At 38.8% G+C, this 18,962-nt stretch overlaps 1 pseudogene; it reads left to right on the top strand.

Moving 5' to 3' along the window:
* The first annotated feature begins 6,704 nt into the window (after positions 1–6,704).
* The window catches only part of LOC139463650 (uncharacterized), a 29,324-nt pseudogene continuing 17,066 nt past the window's right edge, over positions 6,705–18,962 (top strand).

Raw genomic sequence — 18,962 nt, 5'->3', positions numbered from 1 at the left:
AGGTGCAAATAAACAACTGTAGCAGCGAGTTATTCCGTTCGCCATTTGCAAAACATGTGATCAGCTGTTTCCTGTGACGTCACAGACGGTGACCACTGTGATTGCTTCCTGTTGTCTAAAGCAACACGGTACACAAGGAAATGAGCACTGATAATAATGGGCCGATAGGTATTGTTATGTTGTTTACACAAACACTTTCAACTTGTGTGTGTTTACCGAGAAGCCTGTGAGTAAGTGATGGTCATTTAATTTGTTCATAGTTTATTTAATTCAATTGGATTAACATACGATAGTGGCGGCAATGTTTGAAGTTGAATTGAAGTTGAATTGAAGTAAATTGGTGAGTTACTGCATAGGTGTATAAAAGTTAGATATTTTTATTGACTGGCATTCTCATCATGAGTTCAAAACGAAAACGCCACGCTTACGATGCTGCTTTCAAACTGCGAGTCGTCTCTGTTGCCGAGTCGACAAACAACAGTGCGGCTGCACGACAGTTTGACATTAACGAGAGGCAAGTTAGAAATTGGAGGAAAGAAAAGACAGCACTAACAGAAATGCCTAAAACCAAGAAAGCTAGACGGTTTGCCGTATCACCATACAGTAAACTAGAGGATGTCCTGTATGAGTGGATAACGGAACAAAGACAGTCTGGTTACATGGTAACCAGAAATATGATTCGCTAACGGGCATTGACGGTTTACAAGGCGAAGAAACAGAAATTTGACCTCCCAACAACGTTTAAGGCATCGTCACACTGGTGTTCAAGGTTTATGAACAGGAGACACCTTACTCTCAGACAGAAGACCCACATCGCCCAGAAGCTGCCTGACCAGGTCAACACAAAAGTGGACTTGTTTCATGCCTTTGTCATCAAAGAACGGAAGGCTATGGCCTATGAACTTGGACAAATCGGCAACATGGACAAGACCCCTTTGAACTTTGATATGCCAGGCTCCAGAACAGTAGACCACCTGGGTGCCAAGACCATATCGGTGAAGACGACGGGGAATGAGAAACAACATTTTACTGTTGTTTTAACGTGTTTGGCAGATGGGACGAAAGTTAAACCTATGGTTGTATTCAAAAGAAAGACAATGCCAAAAGACAAGTTTCCGGGTGGAGTTGTTGTCGCGGTACACCAGAAAGTTTGGATGGACGAAGACCTAGTTAACAGATCGGCAACAGATGTTTGGATGTCCAGGCCGGGTGGCATGAGGGGGTGCAAGTCTTTACTTGTATGGGATATGTTTAGAGCCCACCTGTGCCAGAGTGTCAAGAGGAAAGTTGACTGAAACCAAGACACACCAAGCAGTAATACCAGGCGGATGTACCTCCCTTCTCCAGCCCCTTGATGTATGCTTAAACAAGAAGTGAAGAAGTGGTGGGAGTGGATGCTGAACGGCGATCACACATTCACCAAATCTAACGCCATGAGAAGGGCTCCACTCGCAGAAGAAGCAAAATGGGTGGTGAAGTCTTGGGATGAGATCCCCACAGACATGGTTCAGAAATCGTTTTTGTAATGCGGAATTTCTAACGCTATGGACGGGTCTCAAGATGACATGTTATTCGAGGAGTTCGTGTCCCCCGCCCTGGTTTCCACGGATGTGGAAGATGTAATGTCATGACCTCGATGACTATTACGACGATGCGACAGGTGTAGCTGCGTGGGCAATTCTGGCCGGTGAGGACATCGACACCGAATTTGATGGCTTTACTAGGGATGATGTGATGTAAATGATAATGTTTATATGTTTTTTATTTAGTTATTTGAACACAAAACAAATAACAAAAATACACTGATTTGAAACTAAATATTCGACTTGTGTTTTCATTTGTTGGTACAATTCCTCATTTTAATTAAGGGTTAAATGAGATTGTTAACTTAGAGTGTGATGTAATCTGTTTGATGTCAAATTACAAAGAGTGAATCTTCAAAAAGGGTAAGCATACCCAACACTACCGGTAGCAACTGCCATTCACAAATAGTGTTGTTCTAATACATCAAGCTATAATACTGACACGTTGCTTAAGGGTTTACGAAATAAATTTGATGTTCACATATTTTCCTCCTTTGCTCAATAGCATATACACGGATATGCATGCATATGCATTATAAATTTTAAATGCAATTGTAAATAAAGCTGTTGTTTTTCTTCAGAAGAGTCGTAACCGAGTCCTCGGGATACGGCATCACAACCTTCCTGTCCAGAAGAAACAGAGGTACGAGGACGCATTAAAGATAGCTCAGTTGATATCCTCCGAGGAAAGTAACTATGATGAAGACGGCATAAAGATTTTTTACAGTACGATCAAAGAACTGCGAGTCGACAGAACTGCAGATGGCGAAGAGGCTCGCAGATGAGACATACATGAAGAAGCTGGACAGTACAGCAGCCTTCCATAAGGCAAGACGTGCCCGTGGACCACATCCACAAACCCATTCCCCGACATGAAGGATCTGTCATGGGTCGTGGCGTGGCGTGGCGTGGCGTGGCTTAGTGACTGAATTTGCGGATGTGTGTGTTCGTGGTACTTCTATGGGAGTGTGATGTGTATTTTGTCTTGTAAGCCAAAACCCTTTAATAAACTTTTCTTCTTTTTGTTCATTTTCAAGATGCCGTGTATAACTTACTCGACTGTTGACATGTGTAATTTTTTACAATAGCCAGAGTATCTCTCTGTTGAATAATTTTTTTTATCATTTGCATTTACTAAGTACATCAATTAAATCTGAATACGTCAATGTGTCAATTTCTTGTTCTAAAAAGTACAGGTATAAGCATTCATATTCGACTTCTATTCATTTGTATTTGTAATATTTTTTATTGCGTCTGTTGTACATTACATTTACGGTCGTAGTTTGTTGACTTTGCAAATGATATTAAGCTGAGCCCCCAGAAATGTTTTAAACATCTGATTGCAATATCATTGCAAGGAGTATGTACTCCTGGTAACAGTGTGGAGTACTAATTAAACATTCCAGTAATGTTACACGCCACTATATCACTTTTTTTGGAACTTGCTAATACTATTTTACACATACAAAACAATTATAGAAAAATATATAGCAATTATCCCCCCTTTGCCAACATACACAAAGAAACACAGTCCTCAACTTAAAACACTTCATTTTGCACATATATAATAATTATACATGAATACATAACAATCATCTCCCTTTACCAATATATACAAAGAAAGCAAATTTGGATACATTATATATACAAAATTGTATATAAACGTGTATATTTTTGTATATCTCATCATACCTAACTTGTATATGCTTTGGATATATCATTATTATAGATAGACTTTTTTTTTTGCAGTGAACTGCATACTTTGTAATCCTTGCGGGTTGCAATTATAAATACAGAATAAATCATTAAACATTTACGTGGTATTACATGTTTTTTTATTGTTCAGGTATTTCCAGATCGAGTCCCTTTTGGAGGGTGGATTAGCTCATCTGTACAGACTTTTTAGTCTTATTTTACTAAGTCACTATTCGGTGTCCCAGCCTTTATTCCACCCACCTCTGCCTCGGGTATCTGATGTGAATAATGTTGATCGTTCCTCTTCTTGTTTTGGTCTGCTTCATATACTCGAATGTGTTTGATAACCTTGAAAAGACATTTGGCATGTATACCCGATCTCATGCCGTTTCATATGAGTAACGTATCAGGATCGTTAACACCGGTTGATTTGTTGATGTGTTTTTCACCCCACTCACGAGGGGACAGTTTTTAAAATTCTAAAACAAATTCAAAATTACACTGTCTGGAGCTTGCTTCCTCGTGCATATCTAACGGTCTTAGTCTATACAGGCTAGGGTATCTGTGGCCTACCATCCAACCATGGGATAAAATGGAAAGTTTAAAAATTTGGTTATTTTAGAATAAATTGTATATTTATATACTCATCCTCTCACATGCGGGGATGGTTGGATGGTTGGATGGACCATCGCATCTCATTTACTCTGGCCTTATAGCTCCGAGAAGGCATGTAATTGACCTTGCTTTTTGGACTGACAAACGTATTTTCAGTAATGAAAAATTAAGTAGTTTTATTAAAAATAATACCGTAACAATTGCAGTATACTCCCAGTGACTCGTAGTCAATTTACCACCTTTATATTTCTTTAAAACTTACCTTTTGGCCGTGGAATGGGGGAAATATTTATTTCAAGCTGGGTCCCTATCGCATTGTCTGCACGTGGGTGCATTTTAGTTTCAAGTTCCGGTCAAGATTTGGCCATATTTATTCACCATTTTCCCACCAACTTGGAAATATGAATAAGATATGTTTTGTCATGCTCATGGAGATTCAGATCTTAACAGGGTCACGGCACAGTTTCGAGGGATAGGTGGTGCTGACATACCCAGGATGATGGAAGAGGTGAGGCACCTCCCTCAAGGCTTCAGTGGGAAAATTTTCATGATTAGTAAGTAAAACATGTATTGGCTTTTGTAAGTGATGATTTGGGTATAAGTATTAGCTGAAGATACCTTTTCTTAATACAGGCCATTCACCCATGGTCGGAAAACTGTAATATTTGAGGTTATTAAATTTGATTATGATTATATTGGTCAATATATTTAGGATAACTGTTTGCTTATTTTGTCAAAGGGCCTTCCTATAACACCCCACCCAATTGTCAAATTTTACAAATTTTAATATATATTTTTTAGGCGAGAATGACAGCTCTGCAAGAGGCCCAGAGGAAATAGTGAACTCGATGGAAAGACTCACTTCCCATGTCAGTGCTGCAATGCCAACATCACATCTTATTCTTGGATCTTTATTTGACAGACTGAAGCCAAAGGACATGAGCAGCAATGCTTATAGTAAGAAAACAAGAGTGCTCTGAGAGCACAACATCCCCCGCATGAATTTTGTTAATGAGTCAAATGAAGCTCAGTAAAACGGGCAGTAACTCTGTCAAAATTAGTCGAAACATAAGGGGACTGCGATATGCATATCATCAACATGTCAACATCTTGTGTGTAGAGTTTCAGGGATATTCTCTGGAAACTGTAGGAGTTGATTTCACAAGCTTAGTACCCTCTGTGGGACGGACGGACAGACTGCGCCACGACATAATCCCCCTTTGGCCATTCTGGCCCGGCGGGGGATAATGACAAGACTCTTCAGGAACAGTTGTGACTTGATGGTTGTCACACCATATGGACCATAGCCATGCATGATTCCCTATTTCTGCCTGATGATCATTTAGTGACAAAAGAGAACATTAAATTGAACCATTCACTCAGAAAGGCAATTGCTTGTAACATGCCACATTTCATGTAAAGATTGACAATATGCTGTAAATAGTATACTTGTAAATAATGTTGCTTGCTGTAACTAGCACATGCATTTTTAAGCATCATTTAGCTTGTCTTCACCAAGAGGACCTGTTATCTGTGGGGTGAAAAAAGGTTTACTTAACAACAACAACTCTGTATATAAGTTGGGGGTGGGATGGGTAACTCGGGTACCCAGGTCGGGCGGGTACTGAACAGGACCCACAGGACTACCCAGGCCCATGGTTTGTCATGTGATAAATTGTGTAGTGACAAAAATTATCTCGAACTTAATAGTTACACTACAAGTCACTAATGTTCACATTTCTTTCTGACTATGCACCCATTCCTTCTGACTTGTCATATGGTGGAATAAAGATATAGACTTAAGTCAACTTCAGTGTATGCATGACCAGATTGATCAATACATTATCTAAATATGTTTTGCCAGGGCTATGGTCAGCCAAGTCAGCGAGCCTGTCCACCCGACCCCGTTGGTTGCCTCTTACGACAAGCATAGTCAGCTTTTACTGTGTGCATGGGTTGCTGAAGCCCTATTCTAACCCAGATCTTCACTGGTTATTTCCCCCTTTGAAGTGACATGACATGGCAGCAGATCCTACAGTGAGTGAGTGAGTGAGTTGGGTTTAACGCCACTTTTAACAGTATTCCAGTTATATCACGGCGGGTCAGCTTAATGTGGGAGGAAAGCCCGAATTGATGCAGGTCTCAGATGTTTACAACTTCGGTGAAACCCATGAGCACGGGTATGCTGCTGACAAACCTAGAAACATGATTTCCGCAGATCCGCAGGTCCTACAGAGTGCAATGGCACATGAATTTATCTTGAACACATTTGTAATCCTTTTTAATGGGAAACTATTTCCATTGACAGTAACCTTCAACACAGATTTGCAACAAACACTTTTTAATGCAAATTTTGTGAGTGAAGGGTGCTACGGGTAAGTAAGAACATGCTTACCCATTTTGCAATCACCTGGTATCACCGATTTTCACTGATTCATTCCCATAATTTTCACTCCTATTTTTCCTCTTAAGCCACCAAAGGAATCTGTTTTGGCAGAGAATCAAGACTAATGATTCTCTGGCAATGACATTTTATATTTCCTTCACCTGTTTGAATAAATGACTCCAGTGAAAGTGGTAAATAACATACACTACATAACATTTTCCGTAAAAATGTACCAAACTGAGCAATCTAGTTAATGTGCACATAACTTGGTTTACTTTAAGAAAAAAATATGGAAAGACCAATTAAGTTACCGATACATATTTTATGTGAAATTACCTATAGGCAGTAGGGACAAAAACAAATCATTGACTAAACTACCATATTTATCTATGAATACAGTACTGTTGAGGGTGTGGTGATCGGCCATGTCCGCAAGTCCAATCGAAGTCTCCCCTAGTGCGGCAGCTTGTGCCGGGGAAGTCATAGGACCTGAACAGCTCCCAGCCAATCAGTGAGCCGGGATCCAAAGAGGGCGCCAGTCGAGTTAACAGCAAACAGTGAGTATACGTCTTTTCATGGCCTCTAACGTACCTTTGCTAAATTAACTGATTCACTATAGTGTCAACTAGTGCCACCGGCACTTTTATCGTTGGGATAGTGTCGACATTGGTTACCACTATAAGTGCAAAGGCAAATTTTCAAGCACTAGCCCAAACTTTATTAACTTAAAAGTGAAATCTAAGGTTTGCAGGTTGTTGTTTTGAGCTTTATGGCTCAGTGACTGGTCTGTTCCTGTTCCAAAGCCCTAATGTACAGTTTGTTCCAGAAGAGAGCACTTTCTGTGACGGCTATTTGACATGTGAATGTTGCGTTAACCAAAGAAACACACTGATTAGTAATAAGTATCACCACTGGCAAATAGTTGAAGCATGTTATCATAGAAGTAACACATTTTGCTTTCGACAGAGCTACAACTGCATAAGCAGAAAATAAAGAGCCAGCTTACATTGATGGATGATCCTGTCTCAAATGTTTTTGCAGAAGACATCAACAACCTCAGAAATAACACTATTCTGGCAATTAGCATCTTTCAGTTATTGAAAACAAGGATTTTTAAGGATTTTAATTGAGCTCAAAAAGAACATGTAAATACGTAAATGTTTCTAGAATGTGTTGGGATCACAGCCAAGTGGAGGGTGTGACACAATACCCCATTTCTTACTCATCATTTGCAGTTGTAGCCATCTATTAGGTGTAGAACTTACTTAACTTTTGACAAAACATGGCTTTCTTTTCAGACATGTTCAATTTATTCCATGTGAAGATAAATGCATATGGTAAAGCATGTTTACAGTAGATCACATCTTCTTACAAGAGATCACATCTTCTTACAAGAGATCACATCTTCTTACAAGAGATCACATCTTCTTACAAGAGATCACATCTTCTTACAAGAGATCACATCTTCTTACAAGAGATCACATCTTTATACAGGAGATCACATCTTTATACAGGAGATCACATCTTTTTACAGGAGATCACATCTTTTAACGGTATGTTTTACTTACTAATTATTCTGCACAGAGATGATTTACTAGTTACTGAACCATGTAAAATTTGGGTTGTATTTCATTAGCATGACCTCCGAGCATGGGCTACTGGACATCTAATGTCTAAGCTTGGTCCACCATCACATGCACATTACAAAAGCTATTATTACTTGCCCGTGAAGAGATCACCCATTTAATAAACATACAGCAGTATTATACAATGTGTAATACCAAAACGCGTGCATATGGACTCACGGGACACATTTCACCATCAAAAATTGAAAGCTCTTAACATCCCTTGGCTTATTCAACGACATTGCGTGTGGAGATGACAGATCACTGAGAGGAGCTTATGTTGCTAGGCTGACATCACATGACATTGTTTTGCCGATGGATCTTGCAACAAAATTCCACAAATTACATCATCTGGTATTGTGACGTTACTGTAAACTTTGAGGTGCAAGGCCCCGTTCCACAAGTCGATCGTATAGTAGCGCAACGACAGTATTAAATTCATACGTTTCAACTTTTGACGTGTTTGAAGTATTATTCTGTTAAACTCAGTTTGATTATGCCGTGGATCGTGTAGGTGTCAGCCTATGCACACTCAACAGTATCATACTAAACTTGCACCTGTGTAATACCAATTAATGAAACTTGTGAATAGTTGAGGTATCTGACGAGCGAAAGCTCGTCAGATACCAGTACTATTAACTTGTTTCATAAAATTGGTATTACACGGGAGCGAGTTTAATATTCTATATTTATGTTATGTACACATTCTAAAGAACAGAGCATTTCTGAATGTGCAATATTAAAAAGCCCTTTGAGTTAAACTTTTAAGTTGAAAGTTTCAAGAGATACAACAATCTTGAGAGAAATGAAAACATTGTAATTGGTACATTGCAGCTATCTACTATAACATGCATAATCCCCCAAATAAATATTAGCAACAATGACTGAAACCTCTGCTGGTAAGCCCCTAAGAACCAAGTTCTGAAAGTGGTACCATGATCATTGAAACAGAGCCTATATCAAACACGAACTACCTCCGCGGACTGGATCACTGTCGAGGGAAAATCATGTTTTCACTATTCTTCATCTAATTTTCATTAGCTCTTGATCCCTGAATAAGCATAGCATAGACGTTTCTTTTGAAGTTTACATCATATTACTGTCATGCTCCCACATCAATGTTACAAGGAATATCCAGAGCCCCAGATAAGCTTTTTTTGTGTTGTGGGTATTTTACCCATGCATTTTAAAATCATTGGGTATCAGTAATTCTATCTGGATATTCAAATTTCTGTTACCCACTAGTTTTTACAGATGTGGGTATTAAAGTTAAATATTTAAAAACACTATTCATCTAGTCCCTGCAAACTGGTGTCGTGTGGGTTCGAGGGCTTTATAGGACTAAAAAATAACACGATACTTCCACAAGAAAGTGTGATGGCAAATGATCATGATGTAACTGTCATTGTGGAGTTTGGCAAGGTTGACGGAATGTCCGTTTATAATTTCAAAATAAGTTGCTGATTTGCTAATCGAATACACAGGGTTTCTTCACAATATTTTGATGATACACACAAGTATTATTTTTGTAGCGTTTCTGTAATGTTCATTGCGTATTTGATACGCTTGGATTTTATTTTACTGAATATTTCTGCATTTCTGATGCGTATTTTATGCAGATACGCAGCTTATCTGGAGCTCTGATATCACACAATGGGAAATTCATCTTAGAAATGTGCAAGTGAGCTCATGTATCTGCAAGTCAGCAATATTCCAGTCATATCTGTGGTCTGAAACTTCTTGGTTCTTTGCCAGGTAAACCAGTGGTTGATAGTATGAGCAACAATCCATGTTTCGCAACATACAATCAGCCAGGCCTCATACAAATCTTATCCTCTTTTCAGTAAAACAAGTCTGGGTGAAAGGACGTATTCTGCCCTTCATATTTTGTTCAGAAAAAAGCAAGGCTATTGGCCCATGGTGAGACTCTTGGTAAGGACTGTTTTCAACTTTCAGATCACCACCTAGGATAGTCCATGTGCCAAAGACAGACCAGCACATCCAGAGGTACAGTGCTATGGTCCGGCAGCCATGTCCTTCCGACCCATCTGCTGAGGTAGCTTATTTCCAAGTTCCATAGTCATGGGTCCTTCCAAATGTGTAAAGTCCTGTGATAACACAGCTTCCCAGATTCTGTCAAACACGTTTCTCAGCGTCAGCTGTTGCTTTTCCCCCTGACGACAGTGGCTGGACTATCCGACTCTTCATTCTTGTCAGTATCACCTCAAGGGGCACTTTTCTTCATTCATGTCCATACAATTTTTGCCCATTTTGCCTTGAATGTCTTGTTTCCAGACGATCTTTCCCGGTTCATGTCCAGCAGGCAGTTATTGCAGAATGACGAACACTTGCTTATGTTCCATTTGTGGGGGGGGCATCTCACATTCTTTCTTTATTCCGCAGGTTTTAGAATCAGCTTCATTTGTTGAGCGTAAGTTACCATGGATCCAATAATATGTAATGTCCAACCTCTGACAGTATATCTGGGATTTTTATGTTCCAGTAAGTGTCATTTCACTCAAGAGTGGATGGTATTACTTGATGTTCACAATGCACACCCACTCATCCATCTTCCTGCAGGTGTCTACAGTATTGTGAACACCTGGTGTCACGGATTTTCAGCGATCCTGTCATATAATTTATTATATGCTATTTTGACTTTTTATGTCCAGTTGAATCTGTTTTGTTGGATATTCGTCTCTTATTCTCTGGTAGTGATGTTTTATATTCACAGTTCACTGAACAGGTGCTTGTTGACATTACAGGTGTTTTTCTTGAATTTCAAAAACTACTGCCTTTCACAAACCACCACCAGCTGGCTAGCCTTTGTCAACCGTGTCAGTCAATGTGACTTCTAAACTACATTGACAATATCTGTCAATAAATCTAGCTAAATTAATGTATTTTTCACATCAGTTATATGATGAGTGATTCCTTGTAACATTGTAAAATCACTATGATGTAACTGCATGTGTATTGTCAATGACAGGTTCAGTTTGTCTAAAAGAAACTTTAATGTAATTTGTTTTGGTTAAAATTTGAATCAAACTATCAAGAAATGATGAAAGAAACCAATCAATGAAACAATCCCAACATGTTCTCTGTTGTAGGAGTTAGTGTTCAACACTGCTTTTTATCAATACCTTAGTCTCATGACATTCAGCTTCTCTGAAGTCGGACCAAACTGTCACAGGCTATATATGTTATCCCAACCACAAGCATGAAGGTGCTGACAGACCAATTAACAATCAAAGCAAATCAAGACAAAACTTTAAGTGGACACCCAAAATACTTCAAATATATTCTTTGATTTCTCCTTACATCTGTATCGGACTCGAGTATACCACCAAGGTGCTATATGATTTACATTTCAGCAAATCTGTTTTATAAAAATGAAGACAGTAGCTGGTTTTCGGATTTTTTGTGTTTTATTTTCTTGTGGTTAAGGAAGTACCTTTAAAGGGGCATTCACAGGGTACAACTAGTTGTATACAATTTGTTCCATGCAACAAATTGCATCGTGTGAGCGGGCAAGTCGGTCCAACTTTTGACATATCATGTCAATATGTAAACAAAAATGGCGACTCCTATTCATGTCGATAACTTCTGTTTTTCGGTATTCTAAGTGTCACCACTCAATAAAGGACCTATGAAAAGTAGGTACGTAGAATACCACTGTACCAAATGATATATTTTGACATTTGCATCAGTCTAATTCTCATGGTTAAACTGTTCATGGTGTTATTTGAAACGACAAGCTATGTGACTGTACACTGTACTTTAGACGAAGATGAGATAAGGTCCATAATACGTTTCTAAAACTTAAAATACATCATACACACAAATGCACGTCACAGTTTTAGATTCTGTGGGAAAGTATCTATAATATGATGCCATTAACAACTATTTTAGCCAAAGCATATGTATCACTAACGACATCTGAAAATAGTGTACAACGAAATAAATGCCATTTTCGCATTTTACCAATTCACTGTTCTAAATGTGATTATTTATTCAAATAACTTAGAGCTACATGAGAAGTTCCATTACAAAACCATTGGGTGTATGCCCTTTGTCAAAACCCCAATCTTCATTCCGAAAGACTCCAATAACCCTATATTCCTTTTCGAAATATAAAAACTCTGGACTGAACCTCCATGCTGGATAGCGTTGCAAAATCACGGTTCTTTTCGCGTCAGGCGAGATGCCTGTCACATCACATGTATTTCACACTCAGCTACCATACATACATCTCTGAATTCATCAAACCATTAAGAATCAATTGACATTTTGTCTAAGTCACTAATACAAACAGTCCAAATGAAATCAACCGCAATATATAAGTGTGAAACCAAACCCTGTGCTCTGAAACCTACCAGTGGGCCTTCTCATTAAATGTAAACAACGCAAACTTCTAGTTTTACTTAACATTTTACTATTCCGAGAGATTCGGTCATCATTTTCTTGCATACATTAGTTCAGTTTATTAAGAATATGCATGGGTCAATAATCGTTGCAAGAATTGAGGAATTAATAATTAGAGTCCAGATACTTATTTGGAAAAAGTCAACAGAAATCGTTCAACGTGTCGCCATGATTGACGCAATATCACGCACACTGACGACGGTATTGGTCTGCCTTTCCACGTAGTATCAAAGCGAGAATAGATTTATGTATATATCATCACGGTAAAACCTACTCCAAACATTCCGTGTACTGCTATCAGTGAACTCGCTACTTTATGACGGGAGGTTACCGGTAGTGATGTCATATTAGTATACGTCAGCATCAACATCGTTGTACATATTTGTTATTTTCTTTGAGGTGCGGGTGAACTAGTACACAACGCATTCAGTGCATGAAGTAGTTTACTGTTTCAATCTTGAATTATAATTTGAATATCTCTTCAACATCGTTTCACCCAGCAAAATAATGCTCTGCTGCAAAATGGATACATGTATGCAGTACTGTTACTAATATAATCTAAAATGCCATAGAATTTATGAAACTCATAATAATCAGCTGTTTGTTTGGTCATAGAAATTGACATTCATCATGTTTTCCTTCCCATAAGATGCTTTGTGAATGTAACACACAGCAGCATATACATATTTCCTTTGGAGAATTGTGACATATTGATTGTGGCAAATTAATATAGATAGGTTAAATAAAACAGGCACTTCATTTAAGTTAAAGTAAATGTATACCTGAAGGAAATTCGCCATGTTATATTTCTATTAATGTATAACTCATGTGTGGACAACTATTTGTCTTACATTTGGATTTATCTTTAATGGGCGGAACCTTGACAGCTCAAGATTGCATCAGGTGCGCGTTTCAAAATGGGGGCCAACCATTTGAGATTCATGGAGGTGGGTCATGGTCTGTTGGGGTTTGGGTGTGCGTTGCTGGGGGTGGAGGTGTTGTGGAGCTGTTGTAGTGATAAGCCCAACAATTTTCCATACTATAACCACATACAATTGGTAATATACTGTTACTTTTTCAACGTTACTTATAAATTGGGAAATAAGCTAAAAGTATCTGATTTCAATTGGCCAAAGGGCACTTTCAGGATTTTTATAGTTCATTCTTTTATATTATAACAAAATCTGAAATATGTCTTCAGGACATTTTGGATGACAATCATTCAATGTCCCAAAGAAGGAACCGATGTGGTTATTAAAATCAATAGCTGTGTGGGAACTTTGTAAGATACACATAAACAAAAAGATACTAGAATATATTGTCCTGAGCCAAAGCAGATGCTCACCACGGACATGACGGATACTGAGTTTTGCAATGACTAGGAATTGCGGGTTGTTTTTGTCTTTGTACATGTGGGCATTGCCCTCGTGTTTTGACGTCATGTAACGGAAAATTTGTTTTCGACACATAAAACAAGTATGTTTACGTATCGAATGTGTCACGTTATACATTTAATTTTCCATCATGGGGTTAAAAATTCAATAATATACAAGTCCGTTAAATTGCAAAGTCAGAGGTTGGTCCAGTACCACGCGACCGCAATTCTCGCACAGCGTTGATTTTTCAAAGCTCTGCGTCTGAATATTAACTTGGCAACCAAAATTCCAGCGATAATGTAGTGAATCACAAGCTTTTTGTCAGATCTCGCGAGACCTGAGTTGTATGCAACTCGCCGCCGTGTGAATGCCGAGTTGTATACAACTTCAGTTTGTGCAACTAATTGCATAAAACAAGTTGTATACCACTAGTTGTACCGTGTGAATGCCCCTTAAGCAGTGTTGCACCCATACAGAAAATAAAAGCAAAACATACAACTGTAATCACAGCTAAAAACCATAGAAACAAAGGCATTTGGTTACGTTATGAATTCCATTTGGGAATATGAAATCTCCCTTGGATAACATTTTTACAAGACGACTTAAGGCGTATCCCACTGAAGGCCCATCACTAAGCCAGCATTTAAAACAATCATGCATACCAGTTACTTAAGCATTCCAAGGAAAGGATCAATCTGTTTGTGGTAATAAGGAACATGTCCCACGAGAGGAGGAAGGTAATCGTGATGGATTAACCAGTTGGAAACTTGAATGTTCTGAATTTGGAGGTTAAGGAAAATGACAAGCACATTTCAGGTTTACATGTTTCAGAAACGTGTCTGTGGGGGGGGGGGGGGGGGGGGGTAGCTGAAAACTTCTGATACGATGGACTGTGTTGAGCTGGTTACACTTTTTTTTTTGCAATGCACAATTGCTTTTTTTTTTATTGCTGAAAATGAATACAACCCAATCTAATGCTTGGATAACAACTTTTTAAATACTGTAAAGCCGATATTTTGGTATAGATCTTTATACCCTTGTAAAGTAAGACTGTCTTGCTTGACAACGATATAAGGATCTACACTGAAATGTCACCTTTACAGTATTCAAGAAGTTGTTATCCATAAATTGTGTCTACTTTATCATCCGTCAACTTCTAAATAATGCCTATCAAACAACCCAATATAATTCTATTAATGGTCTTAAAAGTATATAGTCTTTACATTATGTAAAGTTTACCATCATGATTATTACTGGTTAGTCATACCATGTCATATCTTAGAATTAAAAGACAAATATACTGTGTTTTCTTTGTTGAGCTAGGTTACCTGTAGATTTAACCATGCTAAATAGAATATGGAACTGAACATGCAGTGCAAGGTTTCATTTGTTAACATTTGTGTGATTTGTTTCATTTTTGCGTGGTGAAATCTACAGGTAAGCTAGCTCGACAAAGAAAACAGTATGTTTACCTCCATTCAACCACGACTAAATAAAACATGAACTCTTTGGTGTCAGTAAATATACTGAGTGAAGCGGCATGGGTTGAGTCCAGTGTTTTGAATGGGTTGTCGATCTGAATTACGGAATCATCGACAAGTCTTTGAACAAAATATAGTCCTGTATATGATCAAGCAATTTGTTTACACTGTTCACTCAAACATATGAAAGGCAACGACAGCATATAAGCATGGCAACTTGGTTAGCTAACATGAGGTGGGTAACCCTAAAGAAAACTAAGCAAGTTTTGCAAAGCTTTCGTTCTACACCGCACGTCACCATTATGATGTCATATCGCTAATTGCTACACAAAAGATATGTCACAATCACAGTTTGTATAGAAAGGTGCCAAATAGAAAGCTTCCTGTTTTCCTTGAATCTTGAAATACATTCTTTGTCGTTTTCTATCATATTTTCTGCTCAAAAAATATTTCCACACATTTGAATATTGTAGAAACCACCACTTTGCATTTTGTAGCCTATAAATGTACATTTTATTACTAAAATATGCCTACCGACAATGACTATAAAAGTACTATTCTAAAAAAATATGAGTTTTAGCTGAGATATGGCCGTCAAATCGGCTGTTTCAATTATTTTGATTTGATAACCTCTCACCAATCAACATTGAATATTGGAGTTGGAGTCAACTGGACTCCCATTCAAACGCACATATGAAACATCTCTGCAAATCCTTTCGTGCCATTTGTATTCTGTCTAAACTTGTTTTCACAATTAATACCCACAGACTGAATTGTCACACATAAGCTACCCCTAATACTTCAACTTAAGGTCGATCATGACAACTGTAGTAATATGAAAGAATCAGGTGGTCCTTAACTTCTTTTGAGAAGTATATAACAAAGAACTTCTTAAATGAGCCAACCAGAATTGAGGTTGACAAGTTTAAGCCACCATGTCACAGGACAAACAATCAACCATGTCACACCTTGCTAGCACCTGGCCCTCCCACCTGTGGGTTATACTGTATCAAAGAATGGTGTATTTCAGACCTATTCTATCTCAGGATCCCCACAGGGTTTGCCTCACCACTGTCACTAACAGATGACAGACTGTTAAAACAGGTGTCAAAACACAATTCAAACTTACACATGACAACAGACCAGACATTAATTATAAACCAACAATCATTTAAGCTAATAAGCATTATTGATCTTTTTCAGAACCATCATCTGAATAGTCACCCTTGCCTGCAAGCCATGAAAAAACTTGCATACTTTCAACAAGCAGACTCCTCTGGGAACAGACATATGTGGTAAGTGTGCAATATTGATAGTATGTTGAATTCACTTAAATGAACTGTTTGAAAAGGGATCTTTACGGTCTGTGGAAAAAGTGTTTCTTGAATTCAGCTGAGGTGAAAGCTGTGTCATCAAGATTTGTGTTTTCCAAAGGCTAGCATTCAAAAGAGGAGTTTCTATGGCCAAGTGAAAATTCATGCATGTCACAGAATAAATACAAGGGCATAAGGAAGTCAAATCAAATAGTGAGGAACTAGTGCTGAACAAAATAAGTGGTCTGATATTTGCATATTTGATTTAGTCTTGTTTTTCAAATATGGTTGCCATGGAAACCAAACCTTCACTCCTACAGGGAATACAGTCGTCTGAATTGACTATGCCAGTGCTTACATAGTCTGTTATCTGGCCTTTTCCAGGAACTGAACAAGAACAGTTTTCATACATGTGTACTCTGAAGTAACTGTCACTATAACTAGATGTTTGCTTAACACAGCACTCAGGAATATTACAGGTCTGTAAATAATCAAGTCTGAACCAAACAATCCAGTGATTGACATCATGAGCATCGATCTACGCAATTGGGATACAATGACATTCATCAACCAAGTCTCAGTCTGACCACCCGATTCCGTTAGTTGCCTCTTACGATAAGATGTAGACAGAGTTGTCACCCTTATGTGTCAGGATCGTTTCGTCTTGTTCCACAGGCATGGTTTGAAAGCACAAAGTCCCTTTTCTTCGGTTTTGTCATTACCATACTTGTGGTTTTCAACAAGCGGGTCAAAGCTACGCTGCTTTCAACCAAAGTAAGCTGACAGAATGATGCATCTGAAATAATCTTCAAAGTTGCAATAAATCCAACTAAAATATAGGGGAGTGTCCCTTGTTCAGGCACTGAGCGGCTTGCATGAGAACTTATTCACGAAAGTCACTGCCTGCAAACTTCAGAGAGTAATCATATTGCATCCTAGACAGTGTGGATTCATCAGAGCACCTGCTAGTGCAGAGAATGTCCAACTATTAGTCTCCATGATGGAACATACCATAGGGAAAGGTAGAGCACTGGCTGTAGCCCTGTTGGACTTGTCCTCGGCCTTCCTTGGCTCCGATTCATGGTACCTTGTAGTATCATGCAACTGAGGAGTCGAATCTTTCATTCAAATGACCGAGTGTTGCATATTATTTGTGAGGAGGGGCAACGGAGGAGTGAGTGAGTGAGTTGGGTTTAACGCCGCTTTTAACAGTATTCCAGTTATATCACGGCGGGTCAGCTTAATGTGGGAGGAAATCCCGAAGTGATGCAGATCTTGGACGTTTACCACTTCGGTGCGGGTATGGTGCTGACAAACCTAGAAACATAATCGGGGCAAACCATGATTCGAACCCACAATCATAGGTTTCTGGCCTGACCAAGGGACGCAACTCTGCACAGCGAATCGCGGCGCCTTAGAAGACTTGGCCACCCGTGCCCCTGGCAACGGAGGAGGACGTACTGCTCATACCATAAGTCCTAGCTGGGACGGGCGTCCCAGTGGTCTAAGGCCTCCCTCTCGAGGCATGATGTGGCAACATGGAACAAGGTCCCACGGGTCCTCAACATCCTGATGTACAGCACAAAGTACCATATTTTCTTGACTATAGTGCGCACCTGAGCATTATGCCCACCCCCCTCTAGACGAATGCCATATTTTGGCGAAAAAAGTTTCAAATATTTTGCAGTCAAATATTTGACTCATTTCAGGTGCAGTTATGGTATCAAACGTCGGTTGAGAACATGGACAAAACATCGTTCTCATGCATACATTGTGTGAATAAAGGCAACTGCAGATTGGTATTAAAATAATGCTTTTGGATATACCGTATATCTCTGTGTATAAGGCGAGTTTTTCGTACCTAAAATGAGGGGGTTAAGAAGGGGGGTCGTCTTATACACGGAGTCGAAGATCTCACATTTTTTTCTACTGGGGCGATGTCAACTGGCGTCCGATAGCCAGCCCAGCATTTGACAATAAAACTTCGCATTTCATCCTAAATAACTGTTCCAATAACTATTTCCATACAAAAACATGATTTGTATCTCTTTTCCTTGAATAAAGTTTAATAATTTCTGCAAATAAAGTTGAAATGACCCTCGCCTCGATGCAGATTGTCAAACCAGCTGACATGGTAAAACAATCAACATCCATGAGTAGAGAGCCGGAAGTACCGGTTAGCATTTGCATACTGCACATGTGACCTAACATGTGATAACCGGTGAAGCTGAAATCAATTCGCGCTGTTTTTACAGTTGTATTAACAACTGTTTGAGACAGTGTGAATAAGTGATTGTGGAATAAACACGTGAATTGTGAAGCAAATATAAGCCTAGTTAGTTACAACATAGTTAATTTGTGATTAAATTACTCACCATTGTCTCTTATGTTATTACTTCATAAATGAATTTTATTTTATGGGCACCAATTTGGTGTCGTACCGTGTAAACACAAAATGGCAAC

The sequence above is a fragment of the Haliotis cracherodii genome, unplaced genomic scaffold (assembly GCF_022045235.1).
Source record: "Haliotis cracherodii isolate W230 unplaced genomic scaffold, xgHalCrac1.p SCAF_16, whole genome shotgun sequence".
Taxonomy (NCBI): Eukaryota; Metazoa; Mollusca; class Gastropoda; order Lepetellida; family Haliotidae; genus Haliotis; species Haliotis cracherodii.
Note: the sequence above shows the minus strand (reverse complement) of the source record. Positions and strands in the feature narration are given on the sequence as shown.